General features: G+C 44.6%; 1 long non-coding RNA gene across 1 annotated transcript in view; it reads left to right on the forward strand.

Moving 5' to 3' along the window:
* LOC141580858 (uncharacterized) overlaps positions 1-13,440 on the forward strand; it is a 565,368-nt gene extending 551,928 nt beyond the window's left edge. Inside the window, exon 10 of the long non-coding RNA XR_012513254.1 lies at positions 12,407-13,440. This is a non-coding gene — a long non-coding RNA (uncharacterized LOC141580858). The remainder of the gene's footprint in view (positions 1-12,406) is intronic.
* The last annotated feature ends 11,414 nt before the right edge of the window (positions 13,441-24,854 follow it).

Below are 24,854 nucleotides of genomic sequence, written 5' to 3' on the forward strand. Positions count from 1 at the left end.
ATTATGCATCTTCTTTTAGAAGAATAGACTTTTTGACATTCACATTACATTTCACAGCAATAACAACAATTAATTATATAATTCTATATTTACTCAGTTTTATTGCTCACTGGTAATTCTATTTTAAAACAACTATCATTTTTAATCATTTCATTCATTATTATTCATTATTTCCTCAATTCATTGAGTAATTTTAATTCATAAGAGATAAATTGGTGGTAAAATTTCTGAGCCACATCTAAAAATAACTTTTTGTGACTCTCACAGATGAATGCTAACTCTTGGAGATATGGAATTCTTAGGTCTCTTGTTTTCTCTTTTGTTTTGTTCTGGGTTTTAATATTCTGCGGGCACTTTATGATTTTCTGATATTTGGTGATATGGAAGAGAAAACAGGATATGCAAAGAGTGTCAGATGAGAATTCTTAAGTAAGCAAGAGAACTGAATGCCAAGAAATGAAAGGAAGCAAAGAACTTCAAGAAGAAAAACTAAATCAATAATTAAATGTTGCCCCAAAGGTCAAGTAGGTTGATCACTGAGAAAAGTTATTAGATTTGCAATTAGAAAATAATTGTAACCTTTGAAAGAGCAATTTCAGGAAGACAGTGAAGATAAGAACCTGTTTCTTCAAGCTGGGAAGGGCCTTAGAGATTATGAAATCTAAAGTCTTCAACTTCCTGTCCAAATGTAAGAGAAGGGACTTGTCCAAGGTCATAAAGTTGGTTAATGACACCAGTAATAGACACCATTAGTACAGAGTAATAGACCCTTCTGATTCAGTGCTCTTTTTATCTGTCACAATACCGGAAATGGAGAACAGAGGCAAAATAGTCTGGTCCAGGGAAGGAAATCATGAGGAAGAGCAGATGAAAGGGGTGAGTCCAGTCGATGTGGATCTTTGAAGGAAATCGGCGGGGGGAGCAAGAAAATGAGAGAGACGGGGGTGAGGGGAGACAGAGAGGAAAGAGAAAGAAAGGGGAAGTCTGGAAAGCTGAGCATGTCTTGCAGACTTCAGCTCAGAGGCACACACAAAACAGAGTCTCCAAAGAGCCTACCAAAATGGACATGGCCTCACTCTGCCAGGGTCAAACGGAGGCTGTCAGTTGCTTTCCTGGAAAGCAGAAAAGGAGCATGAAAACAGGCTGTACCTGGAAGAGATCACTTTATACTTTAAATATGTGCCCTTACCCATGGAAGCAGTGGCAACAATGAAAAGTTTCAGCCCGTACTGAGCTAACTGTTTCTGATATACACATTGCATCCTCCATTAGATAAGACACACATCTTAAAAACCCCTCTCCTGCAGCCAAAGCCAAGCAATGAACCTCAGCTGTGGATTGTACCACAGTGGGACATAGGAAGGAAAAGGGGTGCAACTGAAGACTCAGAGTGAACACAGAGAAGCAGCCTGCAATGAACGATATATATTAAATATGTATGTATGTAAATGTATATATATATAAGTTCTATTGCATCGTGTGTGTGTGTGTGTGTGTGTGTGTGTGTGTGTGTGTGTGTGTGTTAGATGCAGTGGAACACAGAGCTAAACTCACTTCCAGCTGGAGTAGGTAACTTATGTTAAGTACTTGACAATGTCTATTTCACCATTCTTTTTGTGTTTTACTATTCAATTTTCCTGTTTCATATCATACTTAATTTTATATGACACCTTAAATCCCATGGAAAGTAGTAAAGCTTTAATCTCTTCTTCATCCCCACCCCAAACACACCCACATCTGTAAAAGTGGAAGTGAGAAGTATGTCAAACCAAGGGAGCTTGACTATTTCCATTGCAGGACCCTTGACAGTGACGGATCAGCTGCTATCCTGCAGGCCACAGAAGGCCTGGGGTCAGTGATCTTCTCTGCTGACTTTCCAATTGCTCCAGCTTTCAGCAGCTCTAAGCCAGCTAGTAAGCAAACTGGGACTCCCATCCATTAACATTTTTCAGTCTTTGGCAGTGTACTGCAATTTATCCCTGTCATTTAGACCCAGGCAGTGGTCTTTAGCTTATTTCTGAGATCTTATTACATTTTTTATTCATAGAGAAGTAAGATTTAGGTATCGAAGATCAATAGCAGCCTCCATCATGCTTACATTATTAATAAGAAAGATGTTGTATGAAGACAGACTGGCATCTTGGATTTGCTCAGCATCTGGGCTCATTTCAGACAGGCAAGACATGCTGCTTGCATTTCACTCAGTTCTCTCCTTCAGGCCATGTGCTGTCTTCACCCCTTCTGGGAGTGTGGTCTCTGGCACTGGCATGCTATTTAACACCTTGGTTTGGTACAGCCAGACCTCAAAGAGGGGAAGAAGTCTAATTATTGGAAGAAGTCCTGAGAAACAAGAAGTCTGCCCTTTTTCTGGTGCCTTGGATTCCTGTTGTGGTGCAGGCTATCTTGGCTCAGTCGGAAACAACATTAACAGGAGTAACAACACTAGCTGAGTGCTTTTCCGTGGATGAAGTTCTTTTTCACATACATTCAAGGTCAGGATTTCCTTTTCCAAACTTCAGTTGTGATCTAGCAAAAACAGCTACAGCTTGGTAGCCATGCTTCTCTCATACCCTGAGTTATATTAATGCATGAAGCACTCCTGTGTTCTGGCCAACCCAAAGCAGGAGTTTATTATCCCTCTTCCTCCAACACTTGCCAGTGGAAGAAAATGGAAATCTCAGAAGCTGAGAGCCGTCTTTGCTCCATGGGTAAAAAGGGCAAGGGCCAGGGACCATGGTGACGTCTGTGTGTCCAAATTTATTGTCAAGCAGCAGGGCTGACTCCATTATTGGACCATAATTACCTGACTCTACAGCTGAGGGAAAATTTTTAGAGTCGTCTGCAATTCTCCCCTTGGCCTGGGACCTAGACCAGGACAATGGACAACATTCTCAGTCCTCTTGTTACATTATTTATGTGGCATTTGACACCATCGACCACACCCTTCTTGACGCCAACTTCCTCCCTAGTGGGTTCTAAAATCCACTCTCTGCTGGATCTTCCTTCACTTCTCTAACCAACTTTTCTTTCTTGGTCTTGTTTTCACACCTCTTTGCTGCTTTATGGTTGGCCTCTCCAATTTTCTATTCTTGGCCTTTTTAAAAAGTCAATCCAACATGCTCTTCCTATGGAATTTTATTCTTTCTGTGGTTTTCACCACCCCTATAGGGCACTGACTCCCAAAACATTATCTTTAAATAACTCAGACCAGTCTTTGGAGCTCCAGGTGGACTATGTCACTCTACTTGACATTGCCACTGAAATCCCATAGTCATTTCAAACCTAATATGTCCAGAACACCTGAGATGTCTCCCTAAAACCTCTGCTCCTCCCCCTATTTCTAATGGATTGGCAGCACTCTCTTCCACAATCCTCATGCTCAGTCTTTGCCTTCTAATATGGTTGGGCTATGTCCCCACCCAAACCTCATCTTGAATTGTGGCTCCCACAATTTCCACGTGTCATGGGAAGGATCTAGTGGGAGATAATTTAATCATGGGAGTAGGTCTTTCCCACGCTGTTCTCGTGATAATGAATAAGTCTCATGAGATCTGATGGTGCTGTAACCCACCTTTCACTTGGTGCTCACTTCTCTCTTGTCTGCTACCATGTAAGATGTGCTTTTTACCTTCTGCCATGATTGTGAGGCCTCCCCAGCCACGTGAAAGTGAGTCAATTAAACCTCTTTTTCTTTGTAAATTATCCAGTCTCAGGTATGCCTTTATCAGCAGCATGAAAACAGACTAATACACCTTTCTTCTAACTGTCATACTTGTACTGCCCTTGCCCAGGTAACCCCCCAGCTCTGTCTTGTCTGCTTTCTGTAAGAGCCTCATACCTTATTTGTCTTCCTACTTTCCAACTGACTTTCCCAGAGTGATTGCACCAGAGCGCTAACATGATCCTGGTATTGCCACAGTTGGAACCCTTGAGTGGCTTCCTGATACTGTGAAGCAAAACTCAAATCTCCCAGTTCAGTTTCAGGGCACTCCCCAATTTCTGCAGATCTCCCCACCCCCACACCCTCAGCCTTCATTCTCAGCATCGTATTTTAAGCTCCTGTCACACCAACCAGTTTGCAGTTTCCAGACTGCCTTGATGTTTTGTGCCCTTAAGCCTTTATTTTTACTTTTGCTTCTTCCTTGGCTGAACCCATCCTCCAACTGGCCATCACTCCTTTCCTTTACCTCCCCCTTGAATCTTTTCCTCATTACATCACTCCCCTCAGGTGCAATAATACATTCTGCTTTGTAAGCCCAGCATACCCTGTGTAGGTTTTTGCCATAGTAATTGCAACATTTTATTACATGTTTTTGTTTATAGAATCACATTCTAATTTTCTTTGCATCCTTAGAAATAATGATGGTAATAATAGCAAACATTTATCAAACAGTATGTCCCAGGAGCTGTTTAAACCACTTTACAGGTATTAATTCAATCCTCACAGCAACCCTATGAGGTAGCCTGATTTTAAAGATGAGGATATTGAGGCACAAAGTGTTTATATCACTTGGTGATATATTATATCACTCAGGGTCACACAAACAGTGAATGGAGGAGACAGACTTCAGACTCATTTGCCCTGGCTCTGAAGCCTGTGATGTTAACCACTGTGTTTTACTACCAACGCCTAGTTTATAACAGGCACTTCCTCAGTGCTTCCTGGATTAATTAATGGGATTAGGTGCTTGGGACAGGGAGAGCTGAATGTGAAAACCTATAAAGGGGAAGCGAATCTATGGGCTAAGCAGGTTCAAATTATCCATCAGGAGCATTAACCCAGGCTGGGCAATTGCAAGAATCAAAGCCTGAGGGCATTTTTTTTTTTTAGGCAAAGTCTCACTCTGTCACCCAGGCTGTGCAATGGCACCATCTCAGCTCACTGCATCCTTCACCTCCTGGTTCAAGCAGTCCTCCTACCTCAGCTTCCAGAATAGCTGGGATTACAGGTTCCCACCACCACACCCAGCTCATTTTTGTATTTTTAGTAGAGATGGGTTTTTACCATGTTGGCCAAGCTTATCTCAAACTTCTGACCTCAGGTGATCCACCCGCCTCAGCCTTCCAAAGTGCTGGGACTACAGGCATGAGCCACCCCACCCAGCCCCTGTGGGCATATTCTGAGATCCAAACCAGAAGTGACTGCTAGGAAAGTCTGAGAGTCCTGGAGTAAGGCCACAACAGACCACATGACCTCATGGGGTCTAGATCCACCAGGACAGAGGCTCCTTTGGAGATCTGGGACCTGCCTCTGACAGTCTCAGGGCAAAGCTACCTGACCACATGCCTAAGCAGGGTAGCAAGCCACAGAAGAAACTGCCCCCTACCTGTGCAGACCCTATTATGAAAGCTCAAATTCTGTCCAGACTGTGAGCCCATGAGGGCAAGAGGATTTCCTATGAGACTTTGAACTTTCAAGTCTAGCAAACAACATGTGGTAGGTACCCATTAAATCTTTATCAAATGGGCCGGGCGCGGTGTCTCACACTTGTAATCCCAGCACTTTGGGAGGCCGAGGTGGGCGGATTACCAGGTCAAGAAATCGAGACCATCCTGGTCAACATGGTGAAACCCCGTCTCTACTAAAAATACAAAAAATAGCTGGGCATAGTGCCACGTGCCTGTGGTCCCAGCTACTCGGGAGGCTGAGGTGGAAGAATCACTTGAATCCAGGAGGTGGAGGTTGCAGTGAGCCGAGATTGTGCCACTGCACTCCAGCCTTGCGATAGAACAAGATTCCATCTCCATATATATATATATAATGAATTAAAAGAAAAGAAAGCCACCAAAACAAATCCAGGACAGAGATCCAGCTGCCCTGTTCTCTTTCTTCCTCCACAAAACCTATCACAAGATTAGTCATACAGATGTTCAGTAAATCACAATTCCTAAATATCATCCTTTTAAATCGCAATTCCTAAATATCATCCTTTTAATGATTATCTCCCTCTTCCACCATAATCTATAGGAAGTTTCTATTCCTCTTATTTTCCCTTTTTCTTTCTTTACTTATAAACTCAGAGTCCAAAGAAGCAGCAATAATCCAGCAGCTTGGTAGTTGCAAGAGGCCGACCTTGAGCCAGACTTTCTTGTCCCGGGACAACTTATTCTAACTTCTGGACCAGTCTTTCCTCCTGTGTGGATGTTGACAATAACAATAATGGAGGAAACACAGCTCCAGGATTTCCTAATAGCAATGAAACAGCAATTCTTGCATTGCCTATGTATTTTTTCTATCCCAACTCTTCTCTTATCTAAAGTTATTTTTTTCCAAAAGTTTCTTACAGTGAGATATCAAAATATGTTTTTTTATCAATCTGCAAGGATTTATTAAGCATAATCTATGTTCTCAGCACTGAGAAAATTTGGATAGAAGAGAGTTTAGACATAAGTCCTGCTCACAGCTTCACTTGCAAAGAATATTATTATTTCAACATTACAAAGACGAGAAAACAGGCTTTTAAAATTCAGTAACTGGTCTAAGGTCAAACAACTAGCAGTAGCAGAATTGGAACTTGAAGGCAGATTTTACTAACTCTAAATCCTGTCTGTGTTCTTAATGAAGCTACTCCACTGTAATAAGATTAGAATTCCTAGTAGAGAGATTGTAGTTGAAACTAGGGTAGTCAAGAAAGGCTTCCTGGAGGAAGTGTGGTCATCAGCTGGACTCTGGAATCTTCGGGTTTGGGATTGGTAGAAAGGCAGGAGGAGAGCATTTAAAGGGAGGATGCGTCATGAACAAATGCACAGACTTCCCTTGCTTCCTCCACAAAACCTGTCACAAGGCTAGTCACATAGATGTCCAATAAGTCACAATTCCTAAATATCATCCCTTTAGTAATTAATCTCCATCTTCCACCACAATCTATAAGGAAGTTTCTCTTCCTCTTATTGTCCCTTTCTTTCCAGTTATGAACTCAGAGTTCATAGAAATAGCAAGAATCCAGCAGCTTGGTGGTTGCAAGATGCCAACCTTGAGTCAGACTTTCTGGTCCCATCACAACTGTGCACAGTGTTAGGGAAAATGAGGTGAGAGGAGTAAACAGTGAGCAAAATTGGGACAGATGCAGAAGGGTAGCCCAGGGAAGGAGGGTCATTGCCAGGGACCGTCCTTCCTTCTGTGGCCGAGCTAGTGCAGCTCTCACCACTGTGTTTGCCTAGTCTGGATGGATGAAGCCTGACACTTCCCCCGCTTCCCCCACCCGCTTCTCCCCTTCTGAACGCCAACCAATGAGCAGCCCAAACACGTTTCTCAGAGTCTAATTAGCATCAACAATAGTTCAAGCTAATCGCCGTAATTAATGGAGAGGCAAGGCTGTGACTGGAAAAGTTATAAATGGGAATAATCGAATGTGGTTGAATCTGGAGCAGCCTCTATTCAGGAAAGCTGGAGGGGGAACAAGTTGACTCATCCTCTATTCCTTTCATTTTTTTTCTAACGGGCTCCCCATCACCCGGGCGCCCGTTGGGACAGGCAGCATGAATACAAGAAGGGACAGTCTCATCAAATCAGATTCCATCCACAAGGCAGGCAGTGACCTCTCCCAGAGAATTACTGTTATTAGACTTAATTATATAATAATAGTTGCACAATGGCCTGGACCCCCTCCTCTTCTCTGACAACACCGGCGTGCCTGCAGGGACAACATTGTTAGAATGGAACCATGTTTTCTCTCCCCCTAAATTACTTTCCTTTCTTTATTCCTCTCTTTATTGTCCTTAATTTCCCCATATTTCTTTTCTCTTACCACCTACCTCTTCTTCAATATCCCTTTCTTCATCTTCCTTTTCTTTTCACCTCACATTTGTGCTCAAAGAAAAAAAAAAGTGCCGTGATGCCCTCCTCTGTAGGGCTTTCTTTCCTTTGGGCACCACTTTAGGAGATCTCTCAGTGTTCTTACCTAACATGACGTCTCCAAGTCTATATGAAATGACCTTCCCTTTCTTCCTCCCTCCCTCCTTCCTTCTTCTTTTCTTTCTTCCTTCTTAAACTTTCAACATTTACTGAATCCCTAAGGTATACCAGGCACATGTAAATATGAAAATGGAAGACCATGAGGCCAGAGCAGGTCCAGCCAGACCATTAAGATGAGTGATTCAGACACCCCAGTGGGCTTTACACATTGAAGTCTTCTCATTTCCTTGGTAGAAATTGTCAAGGAGCCAGACTACAACACTTTGTTTTCCATTTGAAATCTTTCTAATATTCCCATTCTCTCTAGCTTCTCATCCATTTCAAGCCAGTCTCTTCTACTTCAGACTTGTATTCTACCAACAGGTTCCTGGAGACTGGGGACCCAAATCCCAGCATTGACCTGACAGCCAGAATGACTGGCCAAGTTCTGAGAAACCCATAGGGTGGGACTCTGTGCTCAATGCAGGTTACGTGATTGATGGTTGTTGGTTTTTTTCTGTTCACTCCGAAGAAAACTCCAGAAAAGTCTCATTGTAATTGTACAAAGCCAAATGGCATACTTTTAAATGCAGTTTTTTCCAGTTTACCACCATAGCAGTGATAATGTGGATTATAATCTCTGTAATCTGGCCCAATCTCCAGACTCATACCAGACAGGACCCAAGGACCTGAGAATAATTTTATTAGGCATGTGAGGATAGTAATGAGTAGGGCAGAAAGGGATCCAATAAGCAGAAAAAGAAAACCAGCCAGGATGACATAGACTCTTTTCAAATAGGGAGGGAGGGAGGGAGGGAGGGAGGGAGGGAGGGAGGAAAGGAAGGAAAGGAAGGAAGGAGGGAGGGAGGGAAGGAGGGAGGGAGGGAGGGAGGGAGGAAAGGAAGGAAAGGAAGGAAGGAGGGAGGGAGGGAGGGAGGGAGGGAGGGAGGGAGGGAGGAAAGGAAGGAAGGAGGGAGGGAGGGAGGGAGGGAGGGAGGGAGGGAGGAAAGGAAGGAAGGAGGGAGGGAGGGAAGGAGGGAGGGAGGGAGGGAAGGAGGGGAGAAAGAGAAAAAGAGAGAGAGACAGAAAGGAAGAAAGAGAAAGAAAAAAGAAAGGAAGAAAGAAAGAAAGCCAGCCAAGAGATAAAGAGCCAAGTTTCACTCTTATGTAAAGGGTATCAACTCTGTAAAACAATGGAGGGAAAGAAGAGACAGAAAGAAAGAGGCCAATAAAAAGCTTAACCTATAAGACTGCGCTGGCACTTCATTAAGATGAGTAAACGTTTGGGGTTTGGTGTTTTCGTAGCAGAAAGGATGATTTATTTCCTCTTTCATTTATATATGCAACCCAGGGGTCAGCAAGAGTTTTGGAATTCACGTTACATACCGTTCTAGATATTTCAGCAATAATCTTCAAACAGCACACCTCTGCTTGCTTATGTGTTCGTAAGAGGCAGAATGGAACTGTGAAAAAAGCACAGGATACAGAATCCAAAGACCTGGATTCATGACATTACCAGTTAATGTGGCTCATGGATTCTTCTGTAAAATGAAGGTTATAGTAAGGAAGATTAAAATGATATGTAAGATTACATTCAAAGTAATATCTAGATTTTGCCTGACCTTATGGGTTTATTGTGAGGATTGCATAATAAACTATGAACTAAAATGTTTCTAAAACTACCGTACATATCAGCAATCATGTATCATGTTGGATCCCCTACACAGCTCAGCCCTCCAGGCACTGGGCACATATAAAGTGCATGGTGAATAAATATGGACTGATTGATACCTACTTCTCTCGCTTAATACAGAAAAGAATGATTATGGATCAAGTAACTTTCTACTCTCATTAAGCTTACATCCCATAGAGAATGATGAAAAAGTCTGGATTCCGCCCCTCCCCGCCCCGAAAGTCTGGCTCTGAGAAAATCAGTGGGAAATGCAGCCTGAGAATGAGGGCTAGGAGGACCCCTGCCCACAGCAACCCCACGCTGACTTAACGCATGCAGCTGAAATGTCCCCACTCCGCATCAAGAGAGGCATTGGAGCTCCTGCTTTCCCCCCTTCTTGGTTTACCTCCAGCTCTCTAAGGGCACACGCCTTCCTCTGCAGTCTTTGAGGCTCCTGCACATTTTCTGACAGCTGCACTTTACAAAGGAAGGGCGGGGTCTTGTTCTTCTTTGCATTGACTCCGTGTCTGGCCTGGGGTGTGCTACAGCAGCTCAGGGTTGTCTGTAAGTGTTGCATTGAGTGACATAAAGGTTATCTAGGCAAAAGGGGTGGAAACTCCTCCCTCCTCCAAGGCCTGGAGTGACACATTGTCCGTGAGATGTGTTCCCCGGGGCAGTGGAATTCAGATGTGACTGTAACTTACATGCACAGGCCACATATTGCCACCTCTGAGAGCCAGAGGGCCAGTGACTCCTTCCTTGGTGCCCTCACCGCAGTCTGTTCTGCCTTCCCATTTAAGGCTGACCCACTGTACTGCTTATATACCTAATACTTTCATGGGGTGGGGGTGTGACTTTTCTATCCCGGAGGCCACTCAGTCTAGTCTTCTGCTTCCAGATGGGGTCAGGCGTCCACATACCTCCAGGCTGAAGAGTACCTTAAGGCTCAGGGGCTGTCGAAAGTGGCCTAAGAGACCCTCTTGTCTCCCAGGTCTTCCCAGAGCTGCCTGGCAGCCCCCTTTTCATGGCCTATTCCTCTGGGAAAGGCTTTGCCTCTCCATTTACTCTAGAATGGAAGAGAGTGGAAAACAGGAAGGCAATAAAGGTGGCTAAGTGCCTGTTACATGCTATATGCACTTGGCTGGCCATTTTATGAAATCCCATCAAATTCTCACAGCAAATCCAAGGTGGCTGGTGTTCCCATTCTACAGGGGTAGAAGATAACAGAGGTCCACAGGGGTCCCAGGGTTAGTGAGGAGTGGGATCAGGACTGGACCAGCAGCAGAGCTCCTGCTCTTTGTGTCCTCCCTATTGACCCCTCATGCGGAGGAGACCAGGGAGTGAGGGGGGACCGACAGCAAAAGCTCCTGCTCCATGGCCTGGAACTTGGAGGTCAGGACCCAGGAAGTGTGTGGCTCTGGCTCTATGAGGGTCAGAGCTCTCCCAGGGCAAAGATGTGGTACCTAGGTCTCTGCTGACCAAGCAATGGTGAGTTGTTCCATCTGATTGGAAACCACCCAATATTCACCCTGGAATAGTCTCCTCTAAAAAAACCCCATTTGTTTCTCAGAGAAATGTTGATTATACCACATATATATGTGTGTACATACATACATATATATATATATTTGGTATATATATATTTGGTATATGTATCATATATATATTTGATATATATATGCCGTATATATTTGATATATATATACCATATATATATTTGGTGTATATATATATACATACACACACACACCATATATATACCATATATATATATTTGGGGGATATATATACATACATATGTATTTCTCTCCACTAGAAATAAACTGAGTTCTTGATGGGCATGAAATAGAGAATTGAGAGATGTTAAGTACTTTAAAATACACTATTTATGATGCTGTGAATTGTATTTTTTTTTTTAACTGAGATTCTTCTGTCATTATGTGATGATTTTGGAGAGGGTTGGGTTCTTTTTACATGTATTTGTTCCCCCAGTTCTCCAGGGAGCTTGTAGCACTTAAAATTGTGTTGTATAATAGATAGTAATCACTGTAAATTAAACGTGCCTCTGCCGAGTTGTGTTTTATGTTAATTCCATTGTGTGGTGGCAGCTGCTTGGGAAGGAAGCTGTGGATTGGCAGGGATGTGGGTTTACAGCTTAGCCAAGAACACACAGCCACAGGTTCTGTGCTACAAGTGGTATGTTATCTTGGGAATGAGCTAGTGCTTCAGAAGAAGGCAGAGAGTTCAGGAATGGGATAGGTGCCATGATCTGGGCTGGGAAAGACTAACATTGATTCCCAGGATGGTAGCCACAGAGGTCTTTCCTAAGAGCCACAGGGAAAAAAAAAAAAGGGGTCAGGGAGAGCTCTCAATCTAGTCATCCCAGACCCATATCTTTAAAAGCAAAATGTCTTGGGAGGCCAAGGCAGGTGGATTGCCTGAGCTCACGAGTTCGAGACCAGACTGGGCAACATGGTGAAACTCCATCTCTACTAAAATACAAAAAAAATTAGCTGGGTGTGACAGTGTGCAACTGTAGTCCCAGCTATTTGGGAGGCTGAGGCCAGAGAATCACTTGAACCCAGGAGGCGGAGGTTGCAGTGAGCTGAGATTGTGCCATTGCACTCCAGCCTGGGTGACAGAGTGAGACTCCATCTCAAAAAAAAAAAAAAAAAAAAAAAAAAAAAGCAAAATATCCTCAATAGTGTGGACACCATTGTCACCCACTTTCAGTTACTCTACAGCAATTGGTAGTGAACCCTCAAAATCAAAAGGGCCTGTGAACTTGTTTAAGGAACTGTAAGAAGTATGTAAAAACAGGGTGTCTGTCTGTTCAACAGTTTTGTAGGCAGGACAGTGAGGACAGCAGTGGCCCGGGAGACACAAGCCCAGGGGACAGAGGAAGGTGCACTGCAAACACACTGGGGAAGGAGGAATGGGCCAGACCAGGGACCCCAGGAGAGGCCATGCATGGTGGACCACAGGATGCTACAGACACCAGTACAGAGAGGATATTCTGGAGGCCAACAAGCCACCTTTTAAAAAAATTCAACTTCTACTATTTCTCAGCCACTGTGCTGGTAAGTCTTGTCCTATTTAATCTGCATCTTATTCATAGAACGTCAAAATTATTAGCCTGTTTTCAAAGTGAGGAAACTGAGTCTTAGTAAGTCGAACCTGGCAAAGTGACAGAACTGATAACTGGTCATGCCAACATCATGCCTGCAGAGTTCATGTTACCTCCAGTGGAGAGTTGAGTTAGGTGGAGAGGGAAAGATGAAAGAAGGCCTCTAGCTAAGCTTGGCGTCAGAGATTTGTGAGTGTAGAAACAGTGTGATAAAGTGTGCATGCTGGAGAGATGTGTATGACACATGAAAGTAGAACGTGGGGGCAAAAGTGGAGAGGCCATAGAATTCTGCCACTTTTGCCCCACATTCTATGAATAAAATACAGCAAGGAAGAGAGAGGGGGGCGGGTGCAGTGACTCACACCTATAATCCCAGCACTTTGGGAGGCCAAGGTGGGCAGATTATCTGAAGTGAGGAGTTTGAGACCAGCTGACCAATGTGGTGAAACCCCGTCTCTACTAAAAATAACAAAAATAGCCAGGTGTGGTGGTGCACACAGGTAATCCCAGCTACTCAGGAGGCTGAGGCAAGACAATGGCTTGAACCAGGGAGGCAGAGGTTGCAGTGAGCCGAGATTGTGCCATTGCACTTTAACCTGGGCAACGAAGTGAGACTCCATCTCAAGAAAAAAAAAAAGAGAAAGAGAGAGATTGGTACCTCCTCACAGGGCCTAATCCTATCACATCAGAATCCCATCCTTGTACCTTCATTTAACCTTGATTACCCTCATAAAGGCCTTGTCTCCAAATTCAATCACATTGGGAGGTGGAGAATCCAACATAGGAATTTGGGCAGTACACAAATATTCAGTCCATAATAGTACAATTTTATTTTTATTAAAAATGTATATGAGACCAAGCATAGTGGCTCATGCCTGTAATCTCAGCACTTTAGGAGGCCAAGGCAGGAGGATTGGGAGGTTGAGGTAGGAGGATCCCTTGAGCCCAGGTGTTTGAGACAAGCCTGGGCAACAACATGAGACCTCATCTCTACAAAAAATCAAAAAAAATTAGCCAGGCATGGTGATGAACACCTGTGGTCACAGTTACATGGGAAACTGAGGCAGGAAGATTGCTTGATCCCAGGAAGCAGAGGTGGCCATGAACCGTATTTGTACCACTGCTCTACAGCCTGGGTGACAGAGCAAGACCCTGTCTCAAAAATTATATATGTCTCTATACATTTTATCTATTTGCCCTGGGAAGGATAGATAAAAAATACGAGAAGTTCTTATGTCCTCTTTGCTTATCTGCAGTGAGTATGTTTTAATGGTCAGTTAAAGAACAAACTTGAAGATTATTTTGGCCCATTTGCCTCAGGCCCTGGTACCTGGCAAAGGCTGTGTGCACAGTGGCTGTGCTTAGCCCCATCTGCTCAGCTCTGCCAGCTGGCTTCAGCACGCTCCTGCTAGGAGGGGTGCCCAGAGGGGAAGATCCCTGCAACAGGCTTACACCCCAGCTCCATCCAGTGCCTGCCTGATCCTGTTAATGGTCGCTTACCTTTTGGTATCCCGATCCTTCCCTGCTCTTTTCAGACTTCGTTGCCACATTGAGATCAGGGGCAACTGCCTAAAGGGCAGGACTGAGAAAAGCCACAGGCTGCCAAGCAATTGATATGCAAGAGGGAGCCACGGCAGCCTTTGTATCAGAGCCTCACAAAAGCAATTCTCTGCAGTTGATATAAAAAGGTGTCAGTTCTGGTTTAAGTACTGTATTACCAGCAAAGATTTATCTGCCTCAAAGCCGAGCCTTACGCCACCAAGGGAATAAACAGCTCTTCTGCTTATCTGTTTCACAGAGCACAATATTTCTCCAGTTGTTTCTGCTTCCAAAAAGACTTTTTCTTTGCCTTCCCCATTGTCTCCAGAAATTTGCAAGCACAAATTACTCATGCCCCGTGATGATGGGAGATGCTCCTATCCACACCCCTTCCTCACCTGGTCTCTGGGGAGGCTGCACAAAGAGAGCAAAGATAGTAAGAGGGTCTTTTAAACTGGGAGCAAGTGAGAATATTGAATTCTGATGTTGAGAAACCAAATGATATAAAGGGGTAAGTGAAATCCCTTTACCCTAAAAGGTTGATAAGAGATTGGCTGTTTTAGGGAGAAAAAAGTCCTTAGAACTGTCTGGCCACCACTATTAGTAGCATCTTTGTGGGATACCAGACCTGGCACAGGGGAGGGTAAGGTCATAAGCAGTTTTGTCACTTGGAGGATCCTGGCTTCAGGATGAAGAGGCAGAGACATCTACCATTGAATGTCCATAGGACTGTCTTCCCAGTGGGGTCTCCCCCACTTTCAAAGTTGCAAAACTGTGAAATGCCAAGGCTGGAACTGTAGGAATCTTGGCTGGATTCCCTCTGTGACTCAGATTACTTAGCCTTTCCGAACCTCATTTTCTTTTCCTGTAAAATGAAGATGCTAAGAATATTGCTTCTGTCGTGAGGATCAAAGACTACAAAACACCCAAGTTTAAATGTTGCAGGTGTGTATATGTCTGTGTGTGTGTATATGTGTGTGTGCATGCTCATAGAGTATGTCTACTCACTGAGGCTTGAAACCTGAACAGGGAACAAGGTCTTTGATACCACAAGTGGTAGAAGGTTTAATTGGCAAGTATTTATTCCTGGGAGTTGTAATGGGGGTCTTCAATTCATGTTCAGGCATGATGACAAATATCAGGTCCTGTGCTGACAGCAGCGTGCTGGCTGGGTGAGACAGCAGAGTGTCTGTCTCGGGGGGTTGAGGGGAGGAAAGATGGTATTTCAGGAGAGATAAAGAGTACAGAAATGGCAGGTGTGGGAAGGCTATCTGAAGCCAAAATTCCCTGCCTATAGACTCATTTGGTTGCTGCCTGACTGTTTCTCAGATTTTCTGACCCACATTAGCCAAACGGTGTGCTGGAAAGCTGGGGGAGGGAATGTGGCGTGAACCTACAAGTACCCACCAAGGGGGCAGCCAACTTTAAAGGCAAAGTGTTCCCAGCAGTTCTTTCCTATATAAGCTGCTGCAATTGCTTTATTAGCACTAACAGCCCTGTCACAGCAGCCATGCCTGACTGGCCTGGGGACAGTGTGCAAACTGAAGATAGCCACACCAGGGCAGAGGGGGGCCTCCCAGGTGCTTCCACCCTGACCTGCAGGAGCTCTGATCAATCTGGCTGAATACATAAAGGCAGGCTGCTCCCCAAGGCACCTGCTGGGCTACTAAGGGATTTCCATCCTGCTTCACATTCCAACCTATCACTGCCAGGAGCCCAAGAGCCGATGTTCCATTTAGGGGTTCAGCTTCAGGGCAGTAATGAGCCACAGAGACATACGCATTCAGCAGACACCTTTCCCAGACACTTGGACAGAGTCCAGCCCTACATCAAGGCAGTGCTCTTCTGAAGCACCCAAAATTGTATTGTAAATGTTAATGCTGCTGGGGAAAAAAATCCACTTATTCTCATACATTCCCTTATGGGTAAGATACTCTATGGTCTGTGGCTTATGTCATAGACTATAGCAGTTGGTAGGATTTTCTTAAGGATTCTGACCTCAGAGAATATGATGAGTGTGAACTTTGTGGAGGATAAATATACCCTTGCGAGGCTACCTTCTGGTCTATATTTTGCTTATAAGATTCTTTCCAAAAATACCTTGTCCAAATACTATCCTGTTCCTAGGACAGGCTTTGGAAAAGTCAGGCATCTTCCCTGGGCCCAGTGATCTCAATGGCCTTTGAAGCATTGGGAAAGAACTCTGTATCTGCACTGGGGATGGGGAGTGGGCTGACTGCAATGTCAGAGGCATAATTTAATCAGCTATGACTGTCTATATGAAACCGTTCACTCATTCTTTGATCTGACCTACACTTACTGAAACCTATTACGTGCTGCCACTATTCTAAGCACTGGGCATATAGAATTTAATCAGCAGGTTTTCTGTCCTCAAAGGAAACACAGTCCACAGTAACAATTGCAGAGAGTGCAATAGAGCGATGCCAGAAAGATGTCCAGTGTACAGTGGAGATACAAAAGAGGTTGCCCGAGCCATGATGCCTGCCTCCCACCCCCTCCCCTGCCAAGTGAAGTCTCTGATAAAATGTTGGTAGATAACAAAAGAAAGTACCAGATTCCAGGTTTAAAGGACAGCGTAAGAATAGAGGCACAGTACTTCATATTGAGATCAGAAAGTGGAAGTAACATCGCATGATTGGAATAAAGAGAGAGAGGTGGTAGGTGTGGTAAGGATGGGAAAATGGGAGGGGCTGTTGTTTAAGGGTGTGGTGAGGATGGGCAGCTGACTTGGTTGACTATCCAACATCATCTCACGCCTCGATTTCTTTTTCACGAACATTCTAGAGCTGCCAAGTGCTTGACTTGAGGCTCAGGCAATCAAGGTCTTTCCAGTCCCCTTCCCAATGAGCAGTTTAGACAGGGCATAAGATGTGATTCTATCCAACAAGACACGAGTTATCCTGGAGGTCAACTGGAATGGATTTTCCCAGCTCTTGAAAAGAGCTGTTTGAAGAACAGTCCCTTTTCCTGCCTTTTGATATTGCATCTTTACACATCATCTGGAAATGCTGTGGTTGTCTTGGGATCCAAAGGAGAAGCAGTCCAAAGAAACCAACTTAATACCCTGAGGATGGAAAAGTAAACAGATGGAAACAACCTGGTCCCTTGATGCCACTGAATCAACCAGACCTAGAGCTATTATGTTCCCACACTTATTGGGATGTGAGAGCATGCAATTTTATTATTATCATTAAAGCTATTTTTAGTTGAGACTTCCATTACCTGCAGCCGGAAGCATCGCGACTGATACCCAAAAGGAGGAGAAAAGGGTGATACCTCCAGCCAAGCATGTTGAGTGTGAAGTTCCCTCATGGTAAATAAACGGACAGATACACAGAGTGGGCAGTGATCCATACAGAACTGAAGCTCCACACACAGAGACCTGAGAGCATCTGTACAGAGGTTCATCTGAAACCACAGGTGGTAAAAAGGTGACACAGCCCATATGTCGTACTGGATGAATGCCTCTAAGGAGAGGAGCAATGGTGCCGAACACTGCAGGGAGTATGAAAGAGACCCGTTGGTTAGCCAGTGGCAGGTGGCCATTGGTTACCTTTTGGGGAGTAGCTTTGGTGCAAGGTATAGACAGCATGTTGCAATCATTAAAAAGTTAGAATGAGGGGATAGAGATAAAATGGTGCAGCAAAGAAATCATATATTTTCCGAAGTCTATTGAAGAAGAAAGGGAGAGAACTCAAACGATAGCTTAATAGAAGAATGGTTTTGAGGAAAGATATTTTAAAAATAAAGTGATCTATGCATGTGTGTAGGCCAAAAAAAAGGGACTGGGGGAACCCCTGAGTGTAAAGGGGATGAGGGCTTCTGCTTGGTGGTAGGAGCGTAACAGATGGAGGGACAGGTCCTCCTCGGAGCTAAAGGGAAAGAAAAGCAGTTGGTAGCCCTGAAGAAAAAATGGAGCTGGAGAGGAGGGAAGGCACAGGCACAGCCCGGTGTAGTTTAGAAAGCATGTTGGCATATATGATCACATTTGGTCCCATCCCATCCTTAGAAGTTGGGTGCTATCATCACCTCCACTTCACAGGTAAAGAGCTTGAATTTCGCAAAGGTTCACACCAGAAAATCATAGCGCTCCTGTGAAACCAAAGTCGCCTGGTCTCAAATCCTGTGCCCTTTCATTGTACAGGGCTGGGGCAGCTAACTGCTTTCTGGGAAGACAGAAGTGGAGAAGGGTGGTGGTTCTTACACTGCCTGCCTATGAGGATCCCTGTGCAACTTAAAAAATACAGAGTCCTGGACCCCATCCCTTTGCAGTTCTGACGCTGTGGGCCTGGGCAGGCACTGTAAGTCTGGATTGCTAAATGCCCCTACTTTGGCTTAGAGAACTAAAAAAATCAATGAGCACTGATTCTTAGGAGACTCTAACTCCGCTGCCTTTAAACTTTAACATGGTACCGCATGCATTCCGATTTCTCAGAATTACTTGTGAGAGGGCTAGAAGGAAAGAGTAAGGAAGAGAAGGAGAGGGGAGAAGAAGCATAAATAATCTCATCCACCTTTGCCACATTATTCTGTTTTGACTCAGGAACCCAGAGGTCCTCATCCCTCATCCCTAGGCTATTTTATTTTATTTCATTTTTATTTTTGAGACAGAGTCTCCCTCTGTCGCCTGGGCTGGAGTAAAGTGGCACAACCACAGCTCACTGTGGCCTTGACCTCAGGGCCCAAGCTAGCCTCCAACTTCAGCCCCCACAAGCAGCTGGGACCACACGTATGTCCCACCATGCCTACTAATTTTTTAATTACTTGTAGAAACAGAGCCTCACTATATTGCCCAAGCTAGACTCAAACTCCTAGACTTAAACTCCTTACTCCTGCCTTGGCTGCCCAAAGTGCTAGGATTACAGAACTGAGCCACTGTGCCCAGTGTCCCTGGGCTTTAGAACTAAGATTATATTCCAGGTCCAAATCTAAGTGGTCTTGTTTTCAGAGAACAGATGCTGTCCCTCCTCCATCCCTCATTTCATGACCGGCTTCTCAGCTAGTTCTCAGGAAGTTTGATATGTGTTGTCATTTAAGCTTCTGGAATTCCCTTTGACCAAAGAGTAGAGGACATGGTGGGAGATTTTCTAAGGACAGTGCACCTAACATGGAGACCAGGTGCCTGCAGCGTGCCCCAACCCTCCCTTTTGAAAGAAGGCTTTCATGAGGCCACCTCCAACAAGAGCACCCACAGTCAGTTTTAGAGGACTGGGGCTGAGATGACACTATACACATATGTATGTCTGTGGAAATCAGCATGCATGACTTGGGCTAAATATTGTGAGCAGATATGCAGCTGGACAGACCAAGCACTACAAGACTCTAAAGGAGAGCTGGATCCCAGCATGCCGAAAGCCCAGTCATGGATCCACAAAGTGAACAAAGAAGCATTTTAATATGATTAGTTTCCCATTTTATTTTATTTTATTTTTGAGATGGATTTCACTCGTTGCCCAGGCTGGAGTGCAGTGGTACAATCTCAGCTCACTTAAGGCTCCACCTCCTGAGTTCAAGCATCTCTTCTGCCTCAGCTTCCCTAGTAGCTGGAATTACAGGCATCTGCTACCATAGCTGGCTAATATTTTTCTTCTTGTATTTTTCATAGAGATGGGATTTCACCATGTTGGTCAGGCTGGTCTGGAACTCCCGACCTCAAGTGATCCACCTGCCTCAGCCTCCCAAAGTGCTGGGATTATAGGCATGAGACCCCGTGCCCAGCCTATTTTTCCATATTATTATTATTACTCTTCATATCCATGCGTCATCTGCCATGAAATGTCCAAGCAAGGGTAGCATGTGCAGGCATTTCTGTTGCTGTTATCCTTGTTCTCACAAAAAGGAGAATTTTTTAAAAAGCCCTCCACTTTGCTGTCTGCCAACCCAAAAAGCAGAAGGAGCTGGGCCTGTACCTTTCTCTACTTCATGTGTCTACCCAGTCCCATATATTTTACATGCCTGTACAATGCGTTTTATGAGACATATAAAAGCAAGATGGGAATTATCTCCTTCCCTTGTACGGGCTGTCTCTTTTGGGGGAGAGATAACAGAGACCTATTTCATTTTCCTGCTTGCTACTGGATGCTTGCCCATAAATTGAGAAAAGACGCTCTTTTTGAAAAATGCTTTCTTTGACCCCATTGTCACTGGGAAACTGCAGTGAGAGAAATACCATTCTCTGTAGGATCTCAGTTGAGAACAGAGCAAATGGAGGGAGAAGCAGTTCCTTTTGGCTCTTCTGTTCTCTCCTCCTGCTCTCTCCACATTTGTTCAGGGGAGGAGGGGCTGGGAGGAGTGAAGGTCTCTCACTGCTAGGAGGACGTGAAGAGTGCAAGCAAGAAAATCTTGGCTTTCTTGAACTCTCCCCACCTCCAGTCAGACAGGGGTGCAAACCTCCATAGGAATGCATTCATTCCATCCAAGCTGTGTGGCAGAGCCGCTGGGCACATTATCAAATATACACCACCAACATTTCATTATCGGGTCCTGTGCAGCCCAGTCCATGCCTGGGTGAGCCTAGAAATTAAACTGTACTTTCACCTCTAAAGAATGTTGTCCCTGCCAGTGCTGAAGGGGAGACATTGCCAGGCCACTGGGTTATCGAGTGATGAGAACAGAGATGCAGAAGCCTCTGTGGGCCCTGGTGGGGAGGTCTGGTCATATCCACCTTCTTGGTACAGTGCAGGCCCATGTGCAGAGTCCACGGCCATCCTCATCATTCCAACTGCAGCAAAGGGAGACTTGCATTCCCTCATCCCACTGCTGCTTGGAATTTCTTCTTATAAGATACATTTCTTTGTGTTCCTCTCTGGCCTTTCCAGCCATCCTCTGTTAAAACCCGAACACTCCATTCTTTCCTCCATCTACCTACTTGGTTATCTATGTTGTCTCTAATAACATAGTATAGATGACTTTATCAAGGGCTTCCCTTTCTAAAGGACATCATCAAACTGTTCAAGGACCCCGTATATTTGAAGGGGATCCGTGAATGCTAACAACAAAAAATTCCCCAGACAAACCAAAAATGAGATAGAAAACACACTGGGTTAACACTACGGTTTTACTGAGACTAACCATATCCGCTGAGTGTGGGAAGAAGAATGCAAAAGTCAGGGCCGTGGGGTGAAGGGGCTGCTTCCTGCCACGGGCAGCCAGAGCCAGAGAGGGCTGAGAAGGAGCAGGAGGAACAGAACCCAAGATTTCCAAAATCTAAGTTTGATCATATCACTCCTCTGCTTAGTCTTCCAATGGCTTTCAACCACTTAGAATCTGATCCCAAGCCTGTGGTGGCTTGGTTAAGTGTCTGACCTCACCTTCCACTATCCTTCCCCATATTCACTTTACTCCATTCTCCCTGGCCTTTTTGATATGACTGGAACCCTCCAAGCAAGAGCCTATCTCAGGGACTGCGGTAAAGACACGAATCTGTCTTAGGTGGCATGACTTTTTCAATGCCATCTTCCATGATGACTTCTGGGCACATCAGGAAGTGCCAGGGCTGTCATGAGAACAGTGGGGATTGGTTGATAAATTTTAGAGCTCTGACAATCTGGAAAGAGTTATCAGGATCAATGCCCATCAATACATGTGTCTAGAGCCCTCATTTATTCCACTGTCATGTCTAATTTAGGATCCCCAGAAGACCCCAAGATATGCATATGTGACAAGGGCTCTGCTCAAAACTTTTCTGGTATATTGAGACTTAAACGTAAAATTTTAAGAGAAACATATATATATATATATGTACATATATATGACATGTACACATATATATGTGATGAACATATATACACATATATATGTTTGTTCTAGAACAGATCATGAGCGATCTGTGGGCTTAGGAAGAGTTAATTTTCCCTGAGGGATCAGGGAGAAATAAATGGAAGACTGATAAGTGAAAATAACCCATTAAATATGGGGAGGATTTAGGTAAAGAGACATCTAGAATGCTATTATATGATCAGATATGGTTGGGTGTAGTGGCTCCTGCCTGTAATCCTAGCACTTGGGAGGCCAAGGCAAGCGAATCATCTAAGGTCAGGAGTTCAAGACCAGCCTGGCCAATGTAGCAAAACCCTGTCTCTACTAAAAATACAAAAATTAGGCATGGTGGCACAAGCATGGATCCCAGCTACTTGGGAGGCCAAGGCAGGAGAATCGCTTGAACCTCAGAGGTGGAGGTTGCAGTGAGCCAAGATTGTGTCACTGCACTCCAGCGTGGGGGACAGAGTGAGACTCTGTCTCAAAAAAGAAAAAAAAAAAAAAGATCAGGTGTATGTTGCTTGATTTTTTCCCCATTTCACAGATGGGAAAGAGGATACCAAATAGCCAGGGAGATCTGACACTGTGTTCTGACCTAAAATTCTGAGGATTTGTCCGTCTTGTTTTATGCAGAGGATCACGTCCTCTTAGGCTTCCTTCCTGGGAAAGAACCTCTCACACTGAAGCCACACACATTTTCTGCTCCAGGGCTAATCTCCCAGCTGAGAGCTGGATTAGCTTCCTCCTTCCCCAGCTCTGGGTAATAACAGTAACAGAATTTGCAGTGATTTGCCAGCTTTCTGGGATTAAGAAGAGGCAGTAGAATGGTTGACTCTAGGGCTGAGAGTAGCTCCTGGATTTAGCTCTTCTCCACCCATACATCAAAAAGCAATGTCTCCCCTCCTTTCCAGATGGGTCGTGATTGACTGACTGATGATTTGAGAGCACTGAGATTAGGCACTCAGTGGCATTCAGGCCACCTCTCATTCTTGCCCACAAAAGCCTTGGCACCACACAAGTGGATAATGGAGGGAAATGTTTGTAATCCTTTACTTTGGGAATGCTAATGGAACACTTTAGCAGGCTGATATCACAGTTAGCTAAAAGGGGTGTCTCAAGGAGTTTCCATATGTATGCTATTCATTCCTGCAATGAAGACTGCTATATCAGGTTATTTTAAGGAAGAAAAGACTGTAGTTAATCATAAGGTGTCCATATGATCAGGTTCCCCAATGAGATTTTGATCATGGACCCTGTATTGCTTTGTGCATTAATAGATAAATATAAAGTTAGATAATAGCTATTGGTATTTAGGTAGATAGATCGTTAGATAGATAGATAACTGACTTCTATCCTTATTTATGCAGTCAGCACCCCAACTCTGTTAACAGAGCCAGTCTGTGCTTTCTGAACAATTATACATGCAGACACAAACCACTGCGGTAGATGCCGAAAAGACATTGCATCCACCTGAATGCAGATAAGGTCTGTAGCCCAAGGAAGCCCCAGTTGTCTATGTCCACAGAGGACAGTCACTGCTGCATCCCTGGGCGCAGAACTCTTGGCCAGAGATCTGAGTATGCTGAGCTTCTTAGAAGCCGTACCTGCTGGAGGCCAGGATCTCATTAAACAGTTCCTACCAAGAGTCTTAAAAGGCAGGACTCTGCGGGCTCCCAGCCCAGGGGGATGCTGTGATTCTGTGCATTTATTGACAGAAGCCAGGTATCTCTGCTGACACCTACTCTGGCTTCCTCAGATCTCTTAGCCAGTGTCCACCAGCCCGCAGGGAAACAGCTCCGTGTCCAGGCTCTGCAAACCTGCATAGGGTGATGAAAACTCAAGGACTTCTCAAAGCTGACTGGGTGTGTGGCTCCCTCCCACTCGTCTCCTGTGAAGATCATAGCAGGGAAGGGAAGGAGGAGAAAAGCAGGCTGAGCAAATTTCTAAGCCAGCTGAAAAATTTGGCCAGTGGCTAGCAAAGAGAAGAGAATGCTTTAGAAGAAGAGGGATATATTCACGGACACCTGTCAGGGACTGCCATTCCTCTAGCTGAACTACAGTCTGAATTTTACTATGACATAAATCAGTCCCTCCTGGACTTAATAACTCTTCCTTATAGGTTTCTTCCCACTCATAAATAAACCTCATTCCATATGTATATGTTGCAAAAGGCCTACTTGATTTGCAGCTTTACGTGTCCAGACAGGTAGATGCCAGCCCAGCCCCGTATTACAAAGGGGCTTTTCTGTCGTCATCTCTTTCAGAGAGCACCTTCCCTTCTCTGGAGCAATGTGAACCTCAAAGAAGGAGATTTCCTTTTAAAATGCCCTTGGTCAGGTGAGATGGCTCATGCCCGTAATCCCAGCACTTTGGGAGGCTGAGGCGGGTGGATTACCTGAGGTCAGGAGTTTAAGAGCAGTCTGGCCAACATGGTGAAACCCTGTCTCTACTAAAAAAATACAAAAATTAGCCAGGCATGGTGGCACATGCCTGTAATCCCAGCTACGCGGGAGGCTGAGGCAGGGAGAATCACTGGAACCTGGGAGGCAGAGGTTGTAGTGAGCCGAGATCACACCACTGCATTCCAACCTGGTCAACAGAATGAGACTCCGTGTCAAAATTAAAATAAATAAAAATAAATAAATAAAATAAAATGTCCTCAATAGGGACATAGGGTAAGTCTGTCTGTCAAAGGTAGAGAAGATGAAATAGAGAAATGGAAAAGTAGCATTTCCTTTCCAAAAACCAGAAGTGATTTTCACGGTGGTTCCAAGTGCAGCAGAGCTGGAGGCCCGGACGCAAGAGTTTATGTCTCTCCTTGCTGGGGGAATGTCAGGCCTGGG

Source organism: Saimiri boliviensis, chromosome 13 (genome assembly GCF_048565385.1).
Source record: "Saimiri boliviensis isolate mSaiBol1 chromosome 13, mSaiBol1.pri, whole genome shotgun sequence".
In the NCBI taxonomy this organism is placed as follows: Eukaryota; Metazoa; Chordata; class Mammalia; order Primates; family Cebidae; genus Saimiri; species Saimiri boliviensis.